This window comes from Sceloporus occidentalis, unplaced genomic scaffold (genome assembly GCF_023333645.1).
Source record: "Sceloporus occidentalis isolate IW3139 unplaced genomic scaffold, rSceOcc1.0.p SCAF_3, whole genome shotgun sequence".
Classification (NCBI taxonomy): domain Eukaryota; kingdom Metazoa; phylum Chordata; class Lepidosauria; order Squamata; family Phrynosomatidae; genus Sceloporus; species Sceloporus occidentalis.
Window position 1 is genome coordinate 151,290,945 of NW_028316983.1, and position 27,085 is coordinate 151,318,029.

The 27,085-nt window shown below is 40.8% G+C and overlaps 1 long non-coding RNA gene across 1 annotated transcript; it reads right to left on the minus strand.

Annotated features, from left to right (window-relative positions):
* Window positions 1-8,723: 8,723 nt before the first annotated feature.
* On the minus strand, window positions 8,724-14,057 carry LOC149316951 (uncharacterized). The gene is made up of 3 exons (XR_016280722.1): window positions 14,023-14,057; window positions 12,348-12,470; window positions 8,724-9,720 (listed from the first exon to the last, which is right to left on the minus strand). It is a non-coding gene; the product is annotated as an uncharacterized LOC149316951 (long non-coding RNA).
* Between the last annotated feature and the right edge of the window lie 13,028 nt (window positions 14,058-27,085).

Sequence of the window (27,085 nt, forward strand, 5' to 3'; positions counted from 1 at the left end):
ATAAGTAGTAATTGTATAACGTTTGATATAATTTTGAACAGAAATGAATGACCAGATTAGTCCTGCATGGTCTCTAATTGGAAATAAGTCTTTGTTATTTCAGTGGGGCTTGCTCCCAGGTATAGCTTGAAAAAGTTATTTTTCAACTCCCATAACACACCATATTGTATAAAAAATATGAAAGTACAAAAAAGAGCTTTCCATCTACTTATGAATACAATTACTCCCCTCGAGTAGAGTGCAGCTTGCTCCCAAGACAGCATATATGGACCCGGTACAGAGAGGCCAAAAGGCACATAGCAGCGCCAACACTAGGGTTCGGGAGCGCACATTAACCACACATTCCCTAACTCTATGGTGTAGAGGTGGCAGCAGTATGGCGGCATCCTATCCACATGGGTGCCGCCATTTTGATGTAAGGGATGTGCAGCGTATACACGTTGTGGTGCATCCCTTATGTCACAAGTGTGCCATTGGCGCACTTGTGATGTGCCAGCGCTGTCACAAAAAGAACTCAATTTTTCCAGGTTCCTTTTGGGGCAAAGGGATGCTGGGCAGTTTGGCTGCTGCAGCGTCCCTCCACAGCCAAACAGGCCACTGCCATCCCACCCTTTCCCAGAGGTATGTACCAGGCCATAATCTTTAAAAAGAATATTAACAACCTTTTCTGTTCTCAATGGGGAATAGTTTTTGTTATTGTATTTACTTGTATCCCACTTTCCCCAAAAACTGGGACTCAAAGCTCACACTTTAAAAGAACAATGCAATTGAAAACATACAAAAAGTGAACATTAAAATGAAATTAAACTGTTTACAGTATTAAGATAATTCAGCTTCAAATTAAAAGAATAAAGTGGAATTAAAATGTTAACATGACAAGAGACACCATAAAAATGACTGGCCAAAGGTTCTTCATCCTTCAGTAATAGTATAAACTTTTTGAACTTTTTTTTTTTTTTTTTTTGCTTTTGATGTTTTTCCCCCTGCTGTGCTTTTTATATAAAGAAGATTTCTGTCCAATGATTGTTTTTGCAAAAGGTAGTGAAAATAATTCTTAGACTGTTTTTGTTCTCATTCTGAAAGTGAGATAAGTGAAAACTTCTATCTCCATTAAAAAACAAAAAACAAAGGGGTGTTTGGCATACATTTTTGAGGTCTCCAGACCCCTTCATCAGAGGAACTATAATTGTGTTCTTCTGGAAATAGAACTGCAGTCTTGTTGTCTTATTTTTTATTGTGAACTTCCCAGGGCAGGGACCTGTATTTGTTATTTTCTAAAGCACATGGATATTTATTCCACTTCATTCTTTTTACTGTTGTTGTTATTTTACTATTCATTGCTGATGTACATAACTTTATTTCTTCTTCGTGGTCTCTGCGAATCATACAAATGGGTTTTACTACGCCTGCGCAGTGTTGCTCGGAACTTCTAGAATCTCTGGGCAAAGTACACTTTGCAACTAAAAGGCAACTTTTTGGCGGTAACTCCGCCCACCCTTTATAAGGCCCCTGCCTTCCCGCTCTTTCCCCAGTTCCTTTTTTCCGCCGCGTTGGTGCTATTGGAACTTCGCTCTCTCTCTCTCGTTTGGATCTCTGGCTTCAATTTGGACTGTTTTTTCGACTTTGCTGATTTCTCCTTCGCTTGACCTACGGACTGTTTTGGATTACGCTTTGCTCTTCCCTCCGGATTTGTTCACTTCGTTCCTGATGTCTCCTCCGTTCAAGAAGTGCGACGTCTGCAGAGGCAAGGTCCCAGTACAGGACCCGCACTCGTCCTGCCTGCTTTGCCTGGGAAAGGATCACGACGTGAAGTCATGCCCTCTCTGCCGCTCTATGACTTCACAAGCAAGAAAAAATCGTGAGTCCAGGCTGACTTCTGCTATTGCCCAAGGCAAGGTTCGGGGGGAGGATTCACGACCGGCCTCGGCTCCGTCGACCTCTACTTCTGGGGCGGTTCCTGTGGTTCGGAGCAGCCTGGCGAGTGCCTCCTCGGCGCCTCCTGCCCTACAAGGTTCGGCTTCTCATGTGGCCCGTGACCCAGACCGGTCCAGAGCCACCGACAAGTCCTCCAAGCGCTCTCGCAAACCGTCAGGGACCGAGGACTCCGGTTTGGTGGATCAGCCCAAGATGCCTCCTGTTGATCCGGCTTCATTTTCGAAGTCAAAATCATCGGACCCTCTGGTGACTTCGGGCTCGAGGCCGCCCAAGGCTTCCAAGAGGGCCGACAAGGCGTCGAAGTCCAAGGACACGAGGCCGACGACTGATCCCAAGATGGCGCCAGCTGAATTGAGGGCTTCGACCTCATGGTCGATTCAATCCACCCCCGCAAGGGGCGATGGCACATCCACTGCCACCACTTCCGGAGTGACTTCCATCACTGACCTTCAGGTCAACCCTTTCTTTCCTCCGGACTCACCCTTGCCACCGAGGAAGAAGCCCAAGACTCCTGAGGCACACAAGATCAAGACATCTAAGGGGAAAGACCCCTCTTCTCTCAAGAAAGATTCCAAGCACCGGGATCAGTCCTCGTCGTCAAAGAGACACCGATCGCCCGACCATCAGGCGCCCAAACAAGCCAAGAGGAGGCGATCTCCGGACCAGGAGGACGCTCCTTTACCGACCCCGAGTTGTGAAGACCTCTCTACCATGCCTATGGGAGACCAAGAGCTCGTGCCTGTGGAGGACCAAGACCCCGAGCATCCACCTGACCGACGTCGTTCCCCGACTCGACATCGCTCTCCTACGCCATTGCCGACGCAACCTTTGGAGATTCCCTCGGAGGAGGAGATGGTCGAGGAAGATTTTTTCTATGACTCCGAGTCTGGAAACTACTATGTTGTGGTTTCCAAGGAGGTTGCCTTTAAAAGATTCAAGGCTAAGCGTCATGCTCAGGCAACTTGTCCCCAGGTTGCCGAGACACCGGTACCGAGACCTCCCAGACCGAGACGGTCGGACCCGGAGCCGGGCCCTTCCGATGTGATGCCTACAGCGACGGTGACTGTTCCACCTCGCCAGCCTAGGCCCAGTGACCACCCTGTAAGGCCTCCACCCCGTGACCGTTCGGAGTCGGAGCCAGATGCAGTTCCTTCCTCGGAGGAATTGTCAGACGACGACTTGTCCCCGCAAGACTCTCCCCAGGACATGCATCGTCCCGAGCCAGCTTCCCCGATTGACGATCTGAGGACTTTCAATGAGCGCATTATTAAGATGTCCAGGGCCCTGGACATCGAGTTGCAGTATCCAGAAGACGCAGCAAGTGACTCTGTGGAGCGTCGGGTACGTGGTCGAGTCCCAACCCCTCCATCAATTCCACTCCTTCCGTCTTTGGAGACTCTCATAAAGAGGTCCTGGGATGCTCCAACTTCATTGGCAACCTCCTCCAGGAAAATTGAGACCCTGTATAGGGTTTCTCCAACGAGCTGTCCTTGGCTCTCCAGCCATCCTCGTCAGAATTCGGCTATTGTCGAAGGGGCCCAACTCAACGTTGCCCACAAACAGGCTACTGTCTTATCAGCTTTACAATCCAAGCCCTTTGAACCCATGGCCACTACGGACTTGAGACTATTGACTTGGAAAACTGCTTTCCTAGTGGCCATTACCTCTGCCTGCCGTGCGGGCGAACTTTGTGCTTTGCGGAGAGACCAGCCCTATTTAAGGTTTCATAAGGACAAGGTGGTTCTCCGTACCGATATCACCTTCTTGCCTAAGGTGGTGTCGACCTTCCACATGTGTCAGGACATTGTGCTACCTACCCTGGCCTCGAACCCGACCATAGAGGTCGAGCGGGCTTTGCATACCTTGGACGTTAGGAGGGCTCTGGCCTTCTACTTGGACAGAACGTCGGGTTTGAGTCGGTCCGAGAGACTGTTCCAATGTTACTCGGTACTGAAAAAGGGTCTGCCGGTGTCACCGCAGAGGTTCTCCAAATGTGTGGCTGCGACCATCCACCTCTGCTATGAACTTTTGGGTAGACCTCTCCCCACCAGGGTACGGTCGCATGCAACAAGGGCGGTAGCAGCATCCTCCGCTTTTTTGTTTGGGGTTTCTCTGGAGGATGTTTGCAAGGCTGCTGTCTGGTCCCAGCCTATGACATTTGTTAAACATTACAGACTGGACACAAGGGCCAGGCGGGACGCAGCTTTTTGGTAGAGCTGTCTTGATTTCTGGGTTGCATTGATTAGTATTTATGCATCTTGATGTTGTCTTGATGTTTGTTCCCAGCACGTGCTCAAGCTGTGCTCATGCCATTTCTTTATGCTAAACCACTGCATACATAATTGGGTTATTGCTTACAGGAGTTGCATCTCCTTCTGTCATACCTATGGTTAAGGTACAAATGACTGACAGTACGGGTGGTTTTTTTTGACAAGTTTATTGTTAATAATAAACAACGTTGGTTCACTTCACTTGTGGTCCGGACACTCCCTCCGCCGCTTACCTAAGCTTGTCAGTCTAAACCCATTTGTATGATTCGCAGAGACCACGAAGAAGAAGGACAGGTTGCTTACCTGTAACAGTGTTTCTTCGAGTGGTCATCTGCGAATACATACAAATCCCGCCCATCCTCCCCTCAGTGTCCTGCTCTTGATTGGCTCATTCTTCGCTTACACAGCGGAAAAAGTTGGAACTGGGGAAAGAGCGGGAAGGCAGGGGCCTTATAAAGGGTGGGCGGAGTTACCGCCAAAAAGTTGCCTTTTAGTTGCAAAGTGTACTTTGCCCAGAGATTCTAGAAGTTCCGAGCAACACTGCGCAGGCGCAGTAAAACCCATTTGTATGTATTCGCAGATGACCACTCGAAGAAACACTGTTACAGGTAAGCAACCTGTCCTTACAATGGTGTTTATTGCCATGTCCGTTTTCCATAGTTATTGTTTTACTTTATGATGCTTTCTGGATTACATAGCATTTCTTTCCAAGTTATACCTTAATACAAGAGGCTGAACAGACCACCTTGGAAGCTGCTCAGACATGGGCAGCTTAAAGACGCTCCAGCAGCATGGTGTTTCCATGCTGTATGCTGCCAGAGTGTCTTGAAGCCACACTGGGGCTCCAGTGCAGCCAGCAAAGGAAGCCCTTTCCCAGTCCAAATAGAAGCAAATCTTTTCTGCTCCCATTTGTGCTGGGTTCAGGATGGATAGAGGCCACACGGTGTGCTTGCCATGGCCCTAATGCATCTTTGGCAGGTGGCAAGTTCAAGCTGCTTCTTTCTGGCCGTCTGTTCTGGGCCTGTATCACAAGTTGATCCATGTAACTTTCTCTCTGATAGAGGAACAACACTTGGCCTCTATACATTTTTCTGTAAATGTTATTTGATGTTCTATAAATTTCAATATGCCTCTGGGGCCTGTGTTAGTTTTACAACCATTCTGCATGTCTGAGAGGAGAAAGAATGCAGGAAATATTCATTCCAAAAATACATGTACCTAAGAAACTCTGCTTCTTTAATTGATTTTTTGAACAACATTAAGAATTGGTTACATATATTTATTGCTATACCTATTGCTAAATTTATTGGTGCCTCCAGAAATGTCTGGACAAATGGTTTTGTCCATGTCCACTGGCTCTATCTCTGGCCATACCTGGTGATGCTCACCTGCTTGTCATACTGGGGAATTCTGGAAATTATTTGGGCCAGAACATTCTATATAAATAACAGCAAGCCAAAACATACATCAGTAGTTGTGTTATCAATACACATTAAGTCAGAACTCATCATCACCACATTTAAAACAAAATGAGCCATGAAACTGCTCCATCCATAAATATCATGAAACATTTCTCTCTTGTATAGGAACCTTGACATCACCATTGACACTAACTTCAGATGGAAATGTAGAAGGATCCCCTTTCAGGATCAGTGACACAGAAGAGGAACTAACACCTGCAAATGATGTGGAAGCTTTCAGTTTCAATGAACTACTTAGGACTAAACTGTTCATCACATGTTGATGCCCACATAAATTATTGTAAGGTACTGCTGTTTCCTGGAGCCTCCTGGTTTTTCTTTGTGTTCTCTGTTCATCACATACACACACATATCTGAACCTGTGCAGATTTAAACCACTATGACATGTTCAGATTTGGACAGTATAACTATCTGTAGCAGCTTGCAACAGTTGCTCAATTGTATTTAATGCATCTGCAATTTTTGGAAAAGCAAACTGGAGACTTATTTAGACCTCGCTCTATGCCAGTCTCAGAAAAACTCATTTTTTTCTACCAACATCAGTCACATTTTCCACAACTTTTCCTTGAAGAAGTTCTTAGGAGTTCTACACTGCTAAGACCTTTCAGTGCCCTTTAATTGGCCCTTTCCCAATTATATTATATCTTTTGCTAGGTTGGCTGTTCTGTCTCTTGAATGATTAGCGCTGATGTTAACACCTGATATGAACTTATTGATAACAAGAGTTGACACTGGCCTGAGCTGGTCAAATGTCAGTTTTCCTGTTCTATGATCATCTTTACTTTTCAGGCACTGTCTAGAGAACAGACTTGGAGATTAATGATCACAGCCGCCAGCCACTGAAATATATCTGCTCAAAGTAAACTACTATTCTCTTCTCTCTTTCTTTCCAAGTCTTTAGCACACTACAGTATCATTTTTTTTAGGTTTTCCCTTCTTACTGAGAGATTAAAGTGTAAACTCATAAGGTAAGCAATATGAAGGCTTGTCAAGATCAGATGTAAAATGTCAGAAGGCTGAGGAAATCATTCAGAAAATGTCAAATTGCACAATGGATTGTAGGGAGAAATGGGAGAACAAAACCTGTCCTGTTTTGAAAATGAAGATGAGACACAGAAACTGTTCTTTACTTCAGAATTACAGGAAAATGCACGGACACTAATTAGAGTGCAAAGAATTGCTCTTGAGACAGAGTGCATTTCAGATGTATGTGTTACCAAATGGCAGTGGCATCTGGGTATGGGATATCTCTGGCCTGTTCTCATGGTGACCCCAGTCAGCTTCAAAGAGTGTTCCAAGTCACAAGTGGGGAAAGGATACCAAAGCTTGCAAATGGCCAAGTTTGGGGAAGGACTGTATGACTCTCAGTAGCATTTATTCAAAGTTCAAGTAAGTGTTTATCATATCATATCACATGTAAAACAATTATTATACAGTTGGCCCTTCCCTTACGCAGGGGATTCGTTCCAGACCCCACTGCGTAAGGGAAATACTGCGTAAACTCAAGCCCCATTAGAAACAATGGGGCTTGTTCTCACGGCACATACCCAGTGTGCGCGACCCATTGTTTCTTCAAGGCGGGAGAAGCTTTTCCGGCATGGCTTCCAGTATATGCTGGAAGCTGCGTACAGTGCACCTGCGTATGAGGTGGGTGCACTGTACTAATGCTGATCAATGAGCATGTTTCTGGAAAACATGGGTGCAGGACAGATGACACCTCAGTATTCCCATAGCAATATCTTCTGAAAAACAGAGGCGGGTTACAGACCGCCAAAAAATACGTAGTGACTACGTATTAGGATTAGGAAGGTGCGGTGCTTCCGCACCCCCCTAACCCTAATACATAGTCACTACATATTTTTTGGCGACGGCCGTTCCAGATGGACGCATAGCGTCCAGACGTGTCGCGGCGCCTATGACGTTGCGAGTGCGCCAGCGGCGCCTCGCGGTGTCATAGCTGCGCTGCGAAAAGAAGCTCCATTTTGGAGCTTCTTTTTTGCTCCGTAACGGAGCCGCGCGGTTTGGCTGCAGCGGCTCCCTTACGGAGCAAACAGCGGCGGCGGCAGATCGCTGCAAAGTGGCGGTTTATAACCCGCCAGAGTTATCATGAGGCAGCACTTTCATCTTCTGTCCCAGAAAACCAGCTCAGGATACCATGATCAAAAGCACTGACAGCCACTGAAAAGTTCTGCAAAACCAATATGGACCTACTCCAATTCTATTTCTGACAACGATGATCAATCAGAGTGAACAATAATGACTCTGTTCTATAACTAGGAGTAGAATGTATATTCAACAATTTCCCAAATGTGAAAAACAGTTAATATTCTTGACTAATTGGGAAAATTTAACAAGAAAAAATAGTACTTGGAAAATTCCCACAATTTGTGGGAACTTTATTGATGTTGTGGTGGTGGTGGTTGTTCTCAACAGCACCACTGTGTGAACTCGGTGCACTCTTAAAAGCTGCACAGCTGGAATACAGCACAACTCTCCAAGGCAAAGTTAGTTTATCCTAACTAAAACTGTGATTTTAAAAATAATCATCTGAAAAGGGGAGGACTAGAACATGCCTTGAATGGTAAGCCCTAAAATTGTACCCTCTTAACTGTGAAAACCATGACTTGTTTTCTCCTCTAATTAATTTCATCCCCCCCAAGGCTGGTCCCCTCCTGCTGTCCCCACCTTTGTCACTCTTTATCAGCTGTTTGCTTTGCTTTTTTGTAACTTCTCCCTGAACTCTCTGAGCTATGCTCCTGAATTCCCATTCTTTCTTGATTTGCCTGCCTACTCTGATTCCCTAGGTACTTCTGAATCCTTGTAATTTAGTTCATCCTCACCAATCCTGCTTCTCTTGTCTGTTGTTGTTTGTTTGTTTTCCCCACAATTTTGTCTGTGAATTTCCTGTGGTCTGCACCTTTGTTCTCTTCTTTCTTCACCTGCCTGCAAGTTATTGATACCCAACCATGAAATAATGAGACCAGACACGTAAATTGGATGAATAAAGGGCCATTTATTTGACCTATAATCTATTTAAAGCTAAGCACTTGAACTTCAACCTTAACTTCAAACTGAGCAAACTGAGTAAAGTGAAAAGCCTGGTGCGGGTCCAACTGAAGCCAGGTGTCAATCCTAGACTTCCTCTTCAGCCTTCCCTTTGGGCACAAACACCGAACCCTGAGGTAAAGCCGATGATTCAGATTGCATCCTCAGTCCAGTCCTAGGAAGGTAAACATAAGGCACTCTCCCCGAAACCCCCACAAATTTGTAAGGTTGAGCAAAACCCCCATGTCTACCCCAAAGGCAGGTTCTCTCACAACTCCGCGCCCCTTAATGTGTTAAGCTGATCAAGAGCCTAACCTTTCACCACAAAGGGGTGCCAATGGTGCGTACCAAACAGTTCTTTAACCCCATATGGGCCACAGACAAGGGACAAGCTCAGCTTAGTCCCTTTCCCAACCAGGCTATTCAAAATGTCTTCTAACCTCATTTTGAAAATCCCTCAAAAGATCAAATTGCCCTCATCCAAAAAGTGAATCCCCCTGACTGGTACAATTCTGCGTGTTTAAACAAAATTGATGGGTGGTTAATTAGAAAGCCAGATGCCCTCAATATAGAATTTCTATTAACCTGTTTTCTGGCAACATCCAATTTACGTGGATTACTTTCCCCTCTCTATAACTGTTGGGGCAAAATTTTAGACCAGAAAAACCTTATGCCGGGCCACGTATGACATATGATATCGAAATCATGTCTCGCTTGACAAATTAGATCTTTGCATTTGATCAAAACAAGGTCCTTGCCACCAAGGTTTATCAGCAGCACATCAGGTTGAGGGCTGACACGCTCCTCAAACAACAACTTGAACAGACAACTCCAGTGTAAGCCTCGTCTGCCCAAACATTCAATCGTGGCGATCTCGCTGAGACCAAAGTGAGAGCCCATCTGACCAGCTCAAGCCTGTCTCACTGCCCAACAGATCATACTGTGTCCGCAGGTGAGGATGTGAATTCTAATAGAATGAACTCGGAAGACTGAAAGAAACAAGAGTCAACCAATTTAATGTGTTGCAGGAATATCCACACATACTTCTTGAAAGCTTAATATTGTCATCTACCAATGTGTTTGATATCTGTGCCCCAAATCCTATGGCTGCTGCCGTGGAGGCCACTCCAATTTGGAAAGAATAAGTACCAAATTTAATCCCCCCTTGGTACAGGATCAGCCAAAGCCTTAACTGGCACAGTCCAAAATTGAAATTTAGTCAGGGGTGAGTGGTCTACATGTAGAAACAAGAGGCTCAGAGTTTGGCTGCAAAGTGCCACATATTCTGTCAATGCCTGTACTGGGAAAGGATTGGCTGTAATACAAGAATTTAATGTAATAGATGTCCCACTACTTTATTTAATCAGTCTTAGACCTTCTAATCTGCAGTACAGCAGTCAAGCTAGTTAGGACCAAATCAGTAAGTACAAGGGCCCTATTTTAGGTGTCATTGTTTTGATGTAACTACCAATTCACTAATTCTAAAGCCCCAAAGAAAGCCATTAATGCCGCTGTAAAAAACAAACTGGCCTCGTAAGGCGTGGAACACAAGAGAGCCTCCTGTCCCTTAAGACCCTTGAGAATTTGTGGAGTGATGGGCTTCCTATCATCATAATTAATGACCCGAATCCTAGCCCGCCCTTTTTTAAGGTCTTGCAAATTCTAAAATCTGATGTATGACTGACTAACCCCTGGGCAATGGTGGCAAAGGCTAAGGCTGAAAATTTGTTCCTAATAGTCTGTGTTATTAGCCCCTTGTTGTGTAAATAAACACATAATTGTAAACAGTGTTCTACAGGTACAGGCCACATGTGACTTAAACCATGTACAGTGCAAAACTGTCAAAGGCCTTGCAAGCCTTCCTATAACTGGACCGTGTGTTGTCCAAAAGTGAAGTGCTTATCATCTTTGCCACCTCACCCTTCCAAGCATCCAAAGCTCTTCAAGCATCGCTGCCCGGTGGAAGTCTGTCTCTTGAGCGTTATGCCTCAAACACTGGAGCACAAACACCGTGACCAACCTTGTGACACGAGGAGACTTGGAAGACAACTGATTAATCACCTGTACTGTAGCAGCATTATCACATCAAAAATGGACAGACGAATTAGTAAATTTGACTGCCCAAATGTCTACTGTAACCACTATTGAAAAGAATTCCAAAAAGGTGAGGTCTGAGGAAAGGCCAATCATGAGTCCATATCTGTATGCACCAGTGATTGTTAAAATAAACCACAAGGGCAATCAAATCTGCTGCATCTGAAGAGACTTCCACGACTCCTGGATCCTTAAAATGTCACTCTAGAAAGACACATCATTGAAGGATTCTGGGAATGAAAGCCAAACTTAGAAATCTTTTTTTTTTTTTTTTACTCAATAGTCACCCGTATCCTATGATGTGGTTTAGAAACACCAATAGTTTCAGAGCTCAAACGTCCCCGGCCTGGTGGAATTAACCTTGAGGCAAAGTTTAAGTGGCCAATCAATTCCTGGAACTCTCGAAAGGTAGCTGTATGCAACTGTAGAAACCTATGAATTTTTATCATAATGTTGGTTATTTTGTCTAGTGGCAACCTAGAACACTGATTGATAGTGTCAATTTCAATACCCAGAAACATCAGATGGTGGAAGGGACCTCAGTTTTCTCGTGGGCAAGTGGAACTCCTAGCTTATCAGCAAGAAGTGCAAATTATTGCCTAAAGAATTGGCATTGACCAGATTGTGCCCTCCCTATAAAGAAAAAAACATCTAAATAGTGAACCATTCACTGTAATCCAAATTGTGTAAGTACTGCCCATTCCAAAAATGTTCAAATGCTGAACAGGATAAAGAACAGCCCATGGGAAGAGCCCTATCCATATAAAATTTATTTTGAAATGAAAAACCCAATAATTCAAAATCCTGTGTGTATATTGGCAAAAGTATGAATACAGACTTAATATCACATTTGCAAGCTCGGCAGTGATATCTCCACTACGTACAGTGGCCCGAGCCAAATCAAAAGAGGTATATTGCACAGAGCAGAGCTCTTGTGGGATTTAATTGCTAATTGAATCACCTTTTGGAAATGACAAATGGTGAATTAACCTATATTGACCTGACACCTTCTTGGGGACAATGTCCAAAGGAAACATCCTAAGATTAGGAACTGGAGGTGAAGAGAAGGGTCAGACAACTCCTCCTTGATCAACTTCTCTTTGAATCTTAGCTCTAACAACCTGTTCTAAACCCAAAACTGTGCGTAAATTCCTTGAATAATAAAGTCTCGACTCTGGCCTGAGTTAAATGGTCTCCTAGCACAGAATCTAACTCACTGGCAGGTGTGGCAGTGTAAATAACCTGTGGCGAAGGCTGAAACATGGCCTGATGTCTGCCAAAACTTATTGGGTCATGAATGAAGCTGGTATGTAAGCATAAGTAGAAGCTAACATTGGGGAATGATATGCCAATCCTTGATGTTGCAATGCTCCTTGTGTAAATTGTGATACGTTTGATGTGTCAGCAATTGACTATGTGTTAGGCGGTAACCTATAGACAGATGTATTCCAAATCCCCCAAGGCCACATCTGTGACCAATCAATATCATAATTTTGTGGCACTGGATAGACAAGAGGAGTACCTGAACTAGATGCAATCACCTGACCAGAGGATGCTGAGGGAACTGATTCTGCTATTGCCTGAGGAGCCACCACTTCGACTGCCATTTGTAGACATTGGTCCTGATAGCTTCTACTCAGAGCCTCTAAAAGGGATAAAACCATAGAGTTAACTGACTAACCAGCCATCATTTTAGCATCATGTGGTTTAGATCTTAGTGTATCTGCATGAACTTTCTCAAGGTGTTCTAATTAAGATAATTTAGCCACCCTAGCGACCAACTCACTTTCATCATCAGAAGTATCGGAATGAATGACAGATGGTTGTTTATACACCATCCTTTTAGCAGGTGCCTTTCTTTTTGAATTGCCACTCCCTTTTTTTTTTTTGGAAGGCATTGTATAATGAATGGTGGGAGAACAATATACTAACGTATACCTAACTGAGAACACATCGATAAATGAATCTAATAAACTGTGATAGCCTTGGCTGAAGAGCGGGGTATAAATAAATATTATTACATTATTATTATGCAACTCAAGTCAATTTACTGTAAATACACATGAATATGTTTAGAAATTTAGGATAAAAAATTGACCCCAAAAACCTAAGTCAACTTATCTATGGGTCAATGTAAGTATTGTATTTTAACTGATATAAATATACATGTTGGTAGAATTCAAAGATATTGTCATATTAGTCTGTAGAATTAGTACATAGAGAGATCCTGCAGCACCTCCAAGACTCTCAAAGGTGCTAGAAGATCTCTCCCTGCACTTTTATGGTAAAAAGCAAGAGTTTAATCTGCCCTGGAAACACTACTGCCGTCTTTTATTCTCTCATTTATCCAGCCTTTAGTGTGAAAACAAATAGTTATGCCTGCTGGAATTTTGTAAGTTCTTTGGCATTGTTTTACTTTCCTTTAAATCATTCATTAAATGTCCCTAAGTTTTATCATAGACTCATCCACAGGTCCTATCAAAATCCATAATTCTGGCCCCAAAACCTGCCCTCAACTTATATATGAAGTCAGCTTATAGTCCAGTATATACTAATTTATTCTAAGTGCTGAATTATATAACTATCATATAACCAATGTGCTTGTGTATAATACACACACACACACACTATTTAACTTGAGGCTGAGGGAGTGTTCCTAAAATGGCCAACAAAGCTTGTGGAACAAAATGGCCATCCACAATGGTGTAGAACAAATGTGTGGAACAAGTGATGTGGTTTGACTCAAAGCTGAGAGAGTGTCACACAAAATGGCTGCTGGAGAGTTTGATTAAGAAAATGGCCTCCAGAGTGAGCATGGACAAAATGGCTGCCATGAACAAGCTGGCACCAGGCAGCAGAAGGCCCAGGGAAATGGCAAGGCCCCAGGAGGAGGGAAGCAAGCCCAGGGAGAGCTCCAGGTAAGAAAAAGACAAGCCCAGGGAGAATTCAAGGCCCAGGGAACGGGAATTTTAATTTCACAGGTTTTTCTTAGGCAGGGAATCATCAGAGGTAGATTTTCCCAGTTCCTTCCTTTGAAATAGAACCTGCAGCACCAGAGATCTATTGGTGGTCTCCCATCCAAGGGCTAACCATGGCTGACCCTGCTCTATTATTATTATTATTATTATTATTATTATTATTTCATTTTATTTTTGTGGCAGGGCAGGAGTAGGAAGCAAGACCCAGAGAGAACTCACAGCCCAGCAGGGAAAAGGCAGACTCCAGAGAGAACTTAAGGCAGGGAAGGAGGAGGAAGCAAGGCCCAGGGAACAGGCAAAACCCAAAGAGAACTCATGGCCCAGAGGGAACCCATGGCCCAGGGAAAATACAAGCCCAGAGGGAACTCAAGGCAGGGAAGGAGGAGAAAGCAAGGCCCAGGGAGAACTTGAGACCTTTGCTGGGGAAACCAAGACCCCAAATGTCTAAAACTCCTTCCAACCAACAACACAAAAACTTAGCCAGAGAAGATCCTGATGCCAGCTCTGCTTCCCTGCTTCATGGGAAAGAGGGAGGATGAGGGGTGCACTGTCCAGAATTTTCAATATCAGCAAGATCCATTGGACTAAGCTGAGGCATGTGATGGGAGGCACTCTGCCTCTCATCACATGCCTCAGGTCAGCTTAGTCCAATGGACCTTGCTGATATTGAAAATTCTGGTCTCTTTCATGGAGGGTATCAAAACCCCACCCATCCTCAAGGCTCTGCCAATCATCCTGGTGTGAACAAGTAAAGGTAAAGTTATTCCCCCGTGACAAGGTTGTCAAGTTGTGTCCAGCTGTTGGTGATGGTGCTTATCTCCATTACTTAGCCAAAGAGCCAGTGTTGTCAAAGACTACTTCGTGGGTCATGTGGCCAGCATGACTGCACTGAATGCTGTTTACCTTCCCACTGAAGTGGTACCTATTTATATATATGTATTTGCTTGCTTTTGAACTGCTAGGTTGGCAAAAGCTGGGACTAGCAATGAGAGCTCAGTCCATCACAGGTCACCTGGGCCTTGAACTGATAACCTGCCAATCTTGTAATCAACAGAGTCAGCATCTGAGCCCCTGCAACCCTTCCTGCAAGTCATACCAATGGTGATTGCATATGCAAGTTTTGGTCTGGTTGTCTAGTTTTGCTTGATAGATGATTTAACACATGCAGTCAAAATCACCACTGCAAGTTATATCCATGGTGATTTTTGGTGCATGCATTGGCATGTTTATCTAATAAAACTAGACAACTAGCTCCAAAACTCCCATATACAATACACTTTATTTGTTAATTTCTTGTATCCTGTCCATATGTTCTTGTGCGGGCTTGTCTTTCTTTCTCAAAAACTTGTGCAAAATGAAACAGTCATGGCTGAAGGCAGACTTACAAATATGCACTTGGTCTTCAGAAAGCTGTGCAGTTCTGAGTAAAATGTGAGTTTCTTGAAAATGTGCAGTTTTTAAACATTGGGATAACTTTACTGTCCTTTGTGAAGGAAAAAAATCCCCAATGTTTCAACACTATGGATGATCCAGGAATGGCAGGGGTCTGGCTGGGACCCGCAGGGGGTTTCCTTCCCCCTGCCATGCCTGGATTACCCAAGGGATGACTGTATAGATATATATATATCTTAAAAAAATTACATAGAAAATTTGATTCATGGGTTTTGCAATTACTTGCCTTTGCAAGTAGTTGCAACATCAATGAATCAAATTTTCTAAGAATTTTATTTAAAAAAACATGCACCCATTGGTCCTACCACAAGCACAAAGAGAGGGTAGTGGTAGTGAATCTACCAAAAACTGAGGAGGGATGGTAAACACCCCTCTGCCATGAGTCCCTCCCCTCCAGATTGATATGATTCAGATCCATCATTCATATTTGTTGAACACACTCCAGAATCGCTTTTTAAAAAATACCAAAGAACTTGTGTCAGGAAAAAGCAGGTTTTTTTGCATTTGCCTCGCTTCATCGCGATTGAAATCGATCACAACAGGATCAGAACCATTTTCAAGTGGGAACGCTGGCCATATAAACTGATTGGTAATTTGCATTGGATCGTAGTGGGCACTAAGTGAATAATTACATCCCTTACACCCATAGAGAGAGAGGAGTGGGGAGAGGGAGGGGAAGAGAGACTTTATGTTTTAATTTAATTTTAAGACTAAATTTGATCAAATTAAATCAATGATTGTAACTGGAGAAATCAACTTCAGGAAGTATCTACTACAGCCTATGAAGACCAGGTTGGCTATGGTTACCCAGAGAGCTTTTTCTTCTGTCGCTACCAGATTATGGAATGGCCTGTCAGAGGAGATTCATCACATTACCATCTTAGACACCTTCAAAAAGGCTTTTAAGATGGATCTCTCCCAGCAGGCCTTTCCTACATAGCAAACTCGGTCACTTACTATATTGAACATCACATTAGGATACCCTGTAACCCTGTTGGCCTACCTTTGATTATTATAATTGCATTATTTTAATATTTAACTATGCTTAATTGATATTTTAGGCAAGGGAGGGAATAACTGGCATTATTGTTATATTGTATGGATTTTACTATAATCCTCTTCGATCCTGAATAGAGAGGCAGGGTAAAAATAAAGTTGTTATTATTATTATTATTATTATTATTATTATTATGCTAGAAAAGTCTCTCAAGACAGATATATTTTCCTAATTATATGCAATAGGCTGACATACTGAGGGGATATATATATATATATATATATATATATATATATATATATTGCAAATTGCATTTTTCAAATTAAAACTGCATTATTATGTTGGTGCCTGAAATTGCTACATAGCTTTATTAAATCTCAGTATCTTGAAAAAAATCTAGAACAAAATATGTATGTTCTTATTTGTTTTTGGATAACAAAGAGATGTTTGCTTATGCAGTTTTTAATGTCATTTGAAAGCTGATGTTTGAGAATGCCTTGCACATCAAAAGTCAGTTTTCTATGAAATCTATATCCCCTTATGTGCACTTTGTAATGCACAGGACTCATATCTAATTTAGCACAATGGTACCACAGGGTGCACAAGGTATCGACGTTCGTGTCCGCTCTAGCACAGTTCGCAATAAACTGGCAGCAATGTTCTTCTTTCTAATCAAAAATACTAGTTTTGAAAGTTCACATTAATTCCTTGCAGTCTATTCCTTTGTGGAGAGAATTTTTTTTAAGTTTGCTGTTGTAACTGTAGTCCTCTAATGGTTCATATACTATCATCCTAATATATTGAAGTACTTTCTAACATAGACCTGTCCCTGCCAATAGGAAGAGTGATGAAGTTGCCTGAAGCAGTAGATACTGGTGACATGAAAGGAGAGGTACTTATTAAATATTTTAATCACTATTGATTTTTTAACTGCAAGAGATGGAGAGAGATGAGTGTGCCTCATGTGCCAAATAGTTTGCCTGGCTTAGTACATATTGATGCCAATGAATGTCAATGAATGGGGCATATTCTGCCCCACCTCAGGTGGGAAGTTGGTCCTGTGCTTGTGTTTCCACAACTTGGAAACAACTAGTTAAGTAGTTACTAGAAATTAAACCCATTTCCAGTAATGAAGGAATACTTAAATTGCATTATTATTGTACCTTAACAAAGGGCAACTTCACTCATTTGAAACAGAACGTTAAGTTTTAGTCACATATACAATTACATTCATGGCGTTTGATTTGGCTTACACATTGTAAATTGCTTAGGCAGTGCTAGTTTACTGATAAGTGGTATAGAAATGTACTTATTATTGGTATTGCTGTTTTCATCTATATTCAAATATGGAACAGTAACTGAAGACTGTGCTTGCAAAGGAATGTTTGTTGTTTTGGGGTGGTGGACCACAATCATCACAGCTTTTTTGCAAAGGAATAAATGTTGGATATTTTCAGAATTAGCTGCCCAACCTTATTATTTAATAACTCAGTCCTTTTTACTTCTGAGTACACATGCAAAAAGTATTATTTTGTTGTATATTGTTTCACAGTGCTGCTTTTCAGTATTTCATCTAAGTACGGGATACATGAGAAGAGGGGGGGTTGGAATTTCTTTGCTGACGCACCATTTCTGTGAAAGAACTTAATTTGAATAAAATCCTTCCTAGAGTTTCTTTCAGTCTTGTGTATATTATACAACAGCATTGTTTGATTAACCTTTTTTTTGCAGAAGAATAGCACTATATTTCATTTATACATGCCTTTGAAGCCCCCATAACCATTTTTCTTTCAGCAAAAGTATGAGAATCATACCTTTGTGTCTCCCTCTGAAGAAGATTCTTTTCTATGAAATATTATTTATTCCCCTACCACAAATCCTTTTGATCCATTGAGACCACTGTTTGGAAAACCAGAATTACCATTAAGTGATCCTATTGATCATATAGTTTATTTGTGTATGCACAGATAGACATGTTCGGTCAGTTTTCTCTCTCTTTTTCTCTTTCCCTCTCCCTGTATGTATGTTTGTATGCATATATGTATTGATTCATTTTAAATGCTACCTTAGGCTACTTGGATATATTTTATACTATAATTCAGTTTCCTGCATCACTAAGACTTTTAAATAACCTAATTACTGTGAGAAATAGGAATTTGAATTTATTTATTTAATTTTTAAAAAGCTGCATTCATCTATAATAGAAGTTAATTTATTCTGGGAGTAGCTGCTTACAATTAAGTTTGTTAAGGTAACCATCCAAATGCTGTTTAATTTTAAGGAAATGGTGATTTATGTATTAGGAGAAATATGGACAGCCTTTCTATATTGCTTTGGTGTAGAGATAAATGTGAGGTTAAATCAAAAATAAGTCCCAGCTAAAACAAACACATTTAAATGAATGGGACATGTTAATTGTCACTTATGTAAGTCCCATTGGTTTTAGTTGGACCATCATTGGCCTGACATTGGATTTATCCCTTGGAGAAACTTTGATTCTTTTCCTGTTCCAAGACTTTCCATATATGGCAAGTTTCCGAACAGAGGAGGTTCTGAACATAAGGGTCCTTGGTGGACCACTTATACAAAACTCTTTTTAAAAAATGCTGTTTTTGATTACAAGTCCCAGACTTTCACTGCCAGAATTATATTCTTTGTTCTTGATCGAGGGGGGGGGGGTTCTGAAATTTGTAGCTTTGGGGAGAATTGCAACCCTAGAGTCTTACTTTGTCAATTCCTGCTCTAGGCTCAATATCCTAGGTGCCTCTTTCTTATTCCTTTTGCTACCAACTGCTGCTTTGAATCCCATCTTGGGGCTTACATACAATTTATTAGATACAATAAATAAATAGATAAATAAATAAATACTGCAATATGGTGATAGGCATTTGACTCCCACATCACATGTTACAGTATATTTTACCCTGTACTTCCTATGTAGTCTTATGTCAGATGATTGATAAATCTTGCTAGCCTTAGTCCTAACTGTAGAACCAGTAACATACAGTTGTTAGAGCACTGGACTTCTGAAACCAAACTTCAACTCTCTCAACAGCTATGAATTGTATTGGGTTTCCTTGAGTCAGTCTCTCAACCAAACATATTTCACGGTACCTCTGAGGATAAAATGCAAGTGGGAGTTATATATTCTACTTTGAGCTTTTCCCATCAAAAATGTTATGATCCTCCAAACTTAATCACCTCCACAAAAGAACTATGGAAAAAACAATGGGGCAAATATGTTCTCAGTTCCTGTACCCCTGTGCTGAAAGATTTTCAACTAATGAAAGAAGAAATAAAATAGTCATCCACTAAGCTAAATGAGAACTACTAAACTTATATGGGTCAAAGGGGGTTTAATAAATCTCTTACTTTCAGTGCTTAAGACTGGGGGCAGTAGTAGAGGGCTTGTTTACTACATGGTAGGTATGTAAGTGGGGTTTGTGGGTCAAAGCTTTAGAAAAGGACCTCTCTGGACCCAACCACTTCTCAAATAATCATGTGCATTCTTCATTACTATCCCTTTTTTCATTCTAAGTTCCTCTCTGGTCTTCTTTCCTATCTGTCTTGTCCTTATGTCTCACTGAATTCAGAGTAATTGAGGCTTGTAATAAATGAGACAATGGATCGTTCCTTATTATTAGGATAGGAGGAATGGAAAGTTTACACTCTGTGTAGTAAACAATTCCAGGTCAATAAAATAACTCATAGTAGATAGCAGTCATAAAAATAATACAGAAGGATCTAATTTACTAGAGTTTTGAAGGAAAAAATAAATCTTTCTTTAAATAATGCATGTCATTTGAAACCTCATTTATGACAGTGACACAAAGAACTGACAAAATCTCACAATTTTTGGAAGAGAAAAGAATGTTGCTGAAATGGCCTCTGTGCATGTTTATGATGAGCCATTTAACTACTTCTGCAACTGAATTGAAAATTGGGATTTAGAGTCTGACAGATTCTTTTCTGCTTTAATGTTTGGCTACCTTTAAAAATGATGTTCTGGTTAATAAGAGCATTCCTTTTTGTTAGCTTGAGGAATTGCTACTTTCATAATCCCACACTTTATCATGGATTTCAGAAACTGGTTTCATTTTAGTACCCCTTAAAATGGGAGCTAAAAGTGAGCCATAGAATTTTGAGCTATTTCACATAAAACTGAGTACATTGTTGTATACCAGAGGGCATGATTGAACATGCCTGCTGTAACTCTTGGTCTTCTTTGTGGTGCTTGTCATGTTTGTGGCCTTCCTTAAACTGTGGAGCCTCCGTCTGTGCACAAAACTATTTTCATGAGCTTCTCAGTGATGTGGGTCTAATGACTTTCTCTCGAGTATAAATTGTATCCAGTAATGCCTCAGAATTATAGATCAGTAAAAGAGTTAATGCAACCTTAGCTTTCCTTAAATAAAGTAACTTCTGTTTGCAGACATTTTAATGGTAATAGCACAGATCAGTCTAACTCCCTAACCAAATGATACTGATAACATTTTGTTCTCAAGCTAATAATGAATCCATCCAATAACTTTTAGAATTCGCTATTGACAAACTGTAATAATGGCTAGATATGGAGCACTCTTGTGAAATTCAGTTTCTTCCACATTTGATTTTTTAAATGTTTGTTTCTTTCTCTTCTGCATATGAAGAAATTTGAAGAGTTTGGTAAAATCATCAAAAACAAAGTGAGATGAAACTCTCCCACACTGGTACTGCCAAAATGAATAGGCACAAATATTGTCACTATGGGGAAGATAGTGTGGCCATAACACGTGTTAAAGTCAAGGAGCCTCTCAGGAAACAAAAAGTTGGCAGCTCTAGTTCAATATGACTCAATCCATATGGATTAAAAGCCAGACTTTTATCAGTTCAGCATTCAAAGCCTGAAGCATGGATTGAGCAATCTGAGAATTTTGGTTTCTCCTACATTCAAATATTTTTAATCTTTTTTTCCTAGTAAGATTTGCAAATTCTGATAAATGTTTAAAAAGAAATTAGAAGAAAAAAATATCAGCAATCTCTAATGGTGGCCTATAACTGAAATAGCTTTCAAGTTGTTTCCAGTTCATGGTTATCCTTAGGCGCAGAGTTTTGGTGGGAAGATTTGTTCAGGGGGTGTTGCCTTTGACTTCATTTGAGGCTGAGCAGGGGCTGAGCATTGAAACCCTGGCCTTGCAGGGGTCTAGTGCAGTGCATAAACCACTATACCATGCTTGCTGTTTCCAAAGTGGTAGATAAATTTATGAAGGTTATGGCTGAGTCCATCAATGGGTAATCAGAATTTCAATATTCAAATTCAGTATGATGTATATACGTTTTTGGGCTTATTATCTGAATCTGGACTGCATGTAGCTAAATACCAATATGCACACTGAAGAGGGGGACATGAACAGATTTAGGAAAATGCTAAGATCTTCAGTGACCAGAGAAAGTGGAATTTGTATGAGGAGGAGAAAGAGAACACTAGATGAGAATACCTAGAAAAAGACTATAGCAAGCTAGCTGAAACACTGAATAGGAGCCGCCTATACTGCAACATTATGCTATATATCATACTTGTTCATTCATCTGCACATACTGTCATGGACCTGGGAAATCAGCAACTTCCCAGATGTTGCAAAACTATAGCTCATGTTATCTGGAACTAGTGACTGTTGAAAGCAAACATCAGGATGGCCACCAGTTCTCACTCTAGGCTACAATCTTATGTTTCTGCATTCATGGACCAAGCCACACTGATAGAGCTTCACATCAAGTTGTGAGTTGATGAGCAAAGTTAACAGGGAACAAGAATCAGCTAGAATACAGGAACACAGTTGTTAACATTGAAGAAATTTCGAGGGAGTATTTCGTTGATGGCAAAAACTCCCCATATTGAGATCCTACCTAATCATTCCACATGATGGGCATCACAATGGAAGTGTGTCAGAATCAAATTAGCGTCACTAGGTTTCTGACAAAGTAAGCAGGAATTTCTTCTCCAAATATAATGATCAAAGTGTTCTAAAAGAAAGGTGTTGGTATCTCAGATAACCTTGTTTTGAGCAGTTTGGGGTTTTATAAACAAAAATAACATCTTGAACCTGGTTTGTTATCTATTTCCAGCCAGTGTAAATCTTTCAACACAGGAGTCAGAAGTGTGCAAGAGCATACTGCCACTGCGTTTTGTGCCAGTTCCTACTTCCAAACCAAATCCAAGGGTTGCCCCACATAAAGCACACTGCAAAAGTCTCATTTTGAGACTGAGAATGACAGGTCAGTGTGGCCCCAAATGAAACACAATGTAGGTATGTTTGGTGCCTACTTTGTGAAGTAGGCACATTTGCGGCCTCTGATGACTTATATTAATCCAAGAGCACCCTCCCAGAATATGTATTTATTTGGAGAAGGAAGGACCTCCTCCAAGATGCTAACCACTGTGGGAAGGATGAAGAATAAGCCTCCTTCTGCCATCCCTGCTAGTGATGTAGGCACTAGGCAATTCAATCTGTTGTCAGCAGGAAATTGGGCTAACTAAAAATATCTAATAGAATTGTATATCACACCATTGTATGATTTTGCACTGCTATTGATTAATTAGTTACTTTTGAATTTTGATTTTGTGACCTGCTTTCTTTGTACCAAATGGAAAAACACACACATATTCAAATATGTCTGTGACCCATGAAAGATAGAAATATTTAAGAACAACATTACATAAAGGCTAAGATTGCCATCTTAAGTTGTGCATCACATTCCAAATGTCATGCTGGGCAGAATATACACATACCTGCTTAAAGCTGTGTTTTGCTTGTGTTCCTGCTGGGCTCAGCAGCTGGAGTGAACTAATAGAGAATCTGAGCCTGGTGGAATATCACCATAAAATGACTATCTGAATGGAATGTGGTCTGCTTGCCTCATGCTCATTTCCAGCCTACATATGGAGCCATTGCTGAACTGGGAGAAAGCATATGCATGCAAAATGTTCCAGTTCCATCTCTGGCATCTCTCTTTCAAAGAGCACAGGTGGCAGAGCTGGGAAACATTTTGCAACTGTTAAAAATTAAGGAAATAGTCCTGTGTTAGGCGAACAAGTGGTCAACACAGAATAAAATCATCCCACACAGTTTTATATACATTGCTAGCAGGCTATATCTGATCAGCAAAGCATATAATTTGTAGATACACTGTGTTAGATTCAATCCCTCAGCATAAATCAGCCAAAACAGAGCAAACCTTGGATAAAAGACAGTAAAGCTATGAAAAATGCCTGCCTGAGACTACAGTAACAAGTAGGCAGATTTTGATGTAAATGAACCAGCAGGTCAAGCCATTTGTTCACATGAACTCCACCATTGTAGATTGTTTTCATTTTATAGTGTATATTTCCCTGCTAGCCTCATTCATACAATTCTGAAATGGCCCCCACGTCACAAACAATGTTTACACTTTTACCCAAGACAAAGTTATGCTTATTGCCACTGACAATGTTTCATTTGAACTTTGTCTCCTCTGCACAGTGGTGTATTTGTTTTGGAGTGCACATTAATTAGTGATGTGCACCAGAGATCACCTAATGAAATTTGGATTAACTCTTGAAAACTTCCATGCAGCCCCTAGCTCCATCAGCCAGCGGGTGGCAGAGATTGTTCAGTGGAAATGCTTCCAAAAACCATTTAGCTCCCCAGACAGCTTCCTTCCAAGTTGCTGCACATAAAACCAAATTGCAATTCATGCTTTGTGTGAAATGTTCTTTGCATGCAAAATGGCACTGCAGGATATTGAAGTTCCTGTCTTTGTTTGTTTTATGTGCTTGTAAAAAATCTTATTTTCCACTGACAATGATGCTATATCACCATCAGGCATGATTGCGGAAACTACTGCATTCTCTATTAAATCAATCATGCATATGGCTGATAGAAGAACATGTTCTATTTTTATTTTTCCTACATTCACTTTTTTTAAAAAGAGAAATAATTTTACATTCATTCAATTAAATTTAGGAAGAAATTTACCAGTTTTGGTAAATCTGGACAAAAATCAAATGAAACAGAATTGACAGCCTTCTGCACTGGCCAAATTCATGTCTTTTCTTCCAAGAAAATTGGTGCAGTCAGTTTAAGCATGGAGAGAACAATGCTGCATCCGACAGACCTGAAAGTGGTAAAGAGGAAAAAGAGAGGGGGTTGTAGCATGACTTAAGACACAGGGAGTCCAAGAACAGTAGCTAATAATTAAGGACTTCGTGTCTTGGATTTGGATGGGAGACACTTAGATTTGCTTTCTCCCATATTTGACTTATTTTTTTTTTTTTTTTAAAAATTGTGTTCTTTCCATTTACTTTATAAAGAATTTTCCCAATCTGTAAAGGACACACTGGGGGGAAAAATCTTATTCATCCCAATTCATGAAATATGCTTCTTGAGTTTAAAGCAAGCACACCCATCCACTTATACATATTTTACTTTTAATTTAATTTTCTAAAACGTATTTATTTAAAATAATTTTAATTGCACAGTTGCCCATATTTTACTCAGTTTGGCCACACAGATGTCCATAAGCAACTTCACAAGGGAGCTAATGGCTTAGAATTTTGAAATAGCTTTTTGCTAGGGTTAAAATTGATTGCTACATCACATTCCTCAGATTTAACGTGCAATCTGGTCTAACATGTCTAGATAGACATCATTAATTCATATCTTTATCCTCTACAGAAACAAGCATGTACCAATGTGTTGCTTGCTTTGGAGGTTCTCTTGTGAAGCACCAGAGCTATGTGACAGACCAGGTTGAATACCTTACCAAACTACACATCCCAGGATTCTGTAGGAAAGAGTCATAGTACAGTAGTTAAAATGGTGTCAAATTGTTTTAATTGTGCAGCTTGGATACACCCCTTGACAGACAAGCTGCAATGGCCTCAGACTGGTGATCCCAATTACAACTATAACATCCCCAACCAATTTTGATTAAGGCATTAATTAATATGTTAAACAACACATGTGCATGAAGAATTGCCCATAGCCATAACATATACAATGGGTTGCCCACAGTGATGTTGCAGTCACGCTACCATGGTCATGTTGCAAGAAGTCAGCAATTGGTTTATACCAGATTTGTATAACCCCACAAAGATATGCACCTTTTACATAGTTGAATTTTTTTACTTGGGTTTGTCTTGCAATTTAAGCTAGCAATGTACATCCCATGATGCACATGTTGCAAATGACCATCACTACATTTTCCTGGTCTGGTGGACTTCAGGGAGAAGGGAACTGCTAGTGAGATCCAGATTTGAGTTTTTGTTCTGATTTGGATTTGGGAGGGAGGAGACTTTCCTCAAACCTAAATAGGAAAATCCAGTTAGTGATTGAAAACAATATCAGTTTTGAACCATTTAAAGTTAAAACACTGTTTCAAACCTGTTTCTCTGGAGCTTACTCCTGAACAGACATACAGGAGTAGAACTGAGTTATGTGTTTCATCCCAGAGAGCTGTTGAACTATGATGTCCTTCTGAACAGATATGCACAGAATTGAGCTGTGCTTTGTAGGCCTGGGAGTAACTGCTAAATTGATAAACCTTATGTGAGAGGAGGGTCAGGCATTCTCTCACAGCCTACCCAGTGGTGTCTTTTTGGTCTACAAAAATAGTGCACCCTATATTTGATCTCACAACAACCAGGATCCTTAAACATCTGCACCCATAATGATGTTTCAATAAATCAGCTCATCAAGTTGTATAAGGCTCTCTAAATCATCTGGATGAATTATATGGTAATGGGATAAAACATCTTTGTGTTTCTTATAGTCACCTTTTTAATCTCCCCACCCATATCTCTGTTTTCCCTCTTTGCTTTGCTCTTTTCAATGTTCTCTCCTCTCTTCCCTTGAACCCATCCAGCAATTGAAACTGCAATTGCAAGCTTCTTGGGGCAGAAAACTCTGATGTTTAAGTTAACCTATAAAGTGTCATGTGCAATGAGGGTGACAGTAATGGAAGTGGAGAAATTACAGTTATAAAGACATACATATTTTCTCAATTTGGCATCTGTCTTGAGCATATTCACAAATATGCCCCATGGCCTCTATAGTAATAATTGGAATTACTAACAAATAACATTGGAATACTGGACAAATCTGACAAATAATTAGTATAAACTGACAAATATGCTATCATAATGTCCTTGGCTGTGTTTCTGTCCTAAAAGAAAACTGTTTGTTTTTTTAAAGATTTACTTCTGGTTTCATTGCCTTGGGCATAGAAACTTCAGCTGTTACCTGAAGTACCCAGTTTCAATCTCATAGGAAATATACACATTGCTATATCTCTTCTTTTCTGGAGCAATATTCCATTATTTTGTTAATGAGTTTGAAACATTCCTTAAGGCTGTTAAGGAACTTTTTTGCACGTTATTTTATTTAAACTTGAATTTGTGTATTCATTATTCTACTTCAAATCTGTAGAGATACTTGGGCTGTGAAATGAAAATTAGATTTTTCTCCTCATACTGCAATACATTTCCAGTATCAGTCTTTCAGAATAGTGAATTATATCCCTACTTTCATGTTTTTGAATATTATTTCTTAGGAACAATTGACAAATGCATGTTCACTGTGCAATAACTCCAGCATGAGCGTTGAGTTCCCAACTGAACTGGTGGGATGGAGATGGATGGGAGAAGCCTAATAGGCCTATTTCCTTTCTTTAAGAATATTTCTAATGTGGTTACTAGCCAAAGAATCATTTTACAGTATCATAAAAAATCTTTATTCCAAATTAGAATGTGCATACAGACTATTGTTAATGTTGCTGTCTGTTGGCAACACTTCATAATCCATTACTCTCTCTCTC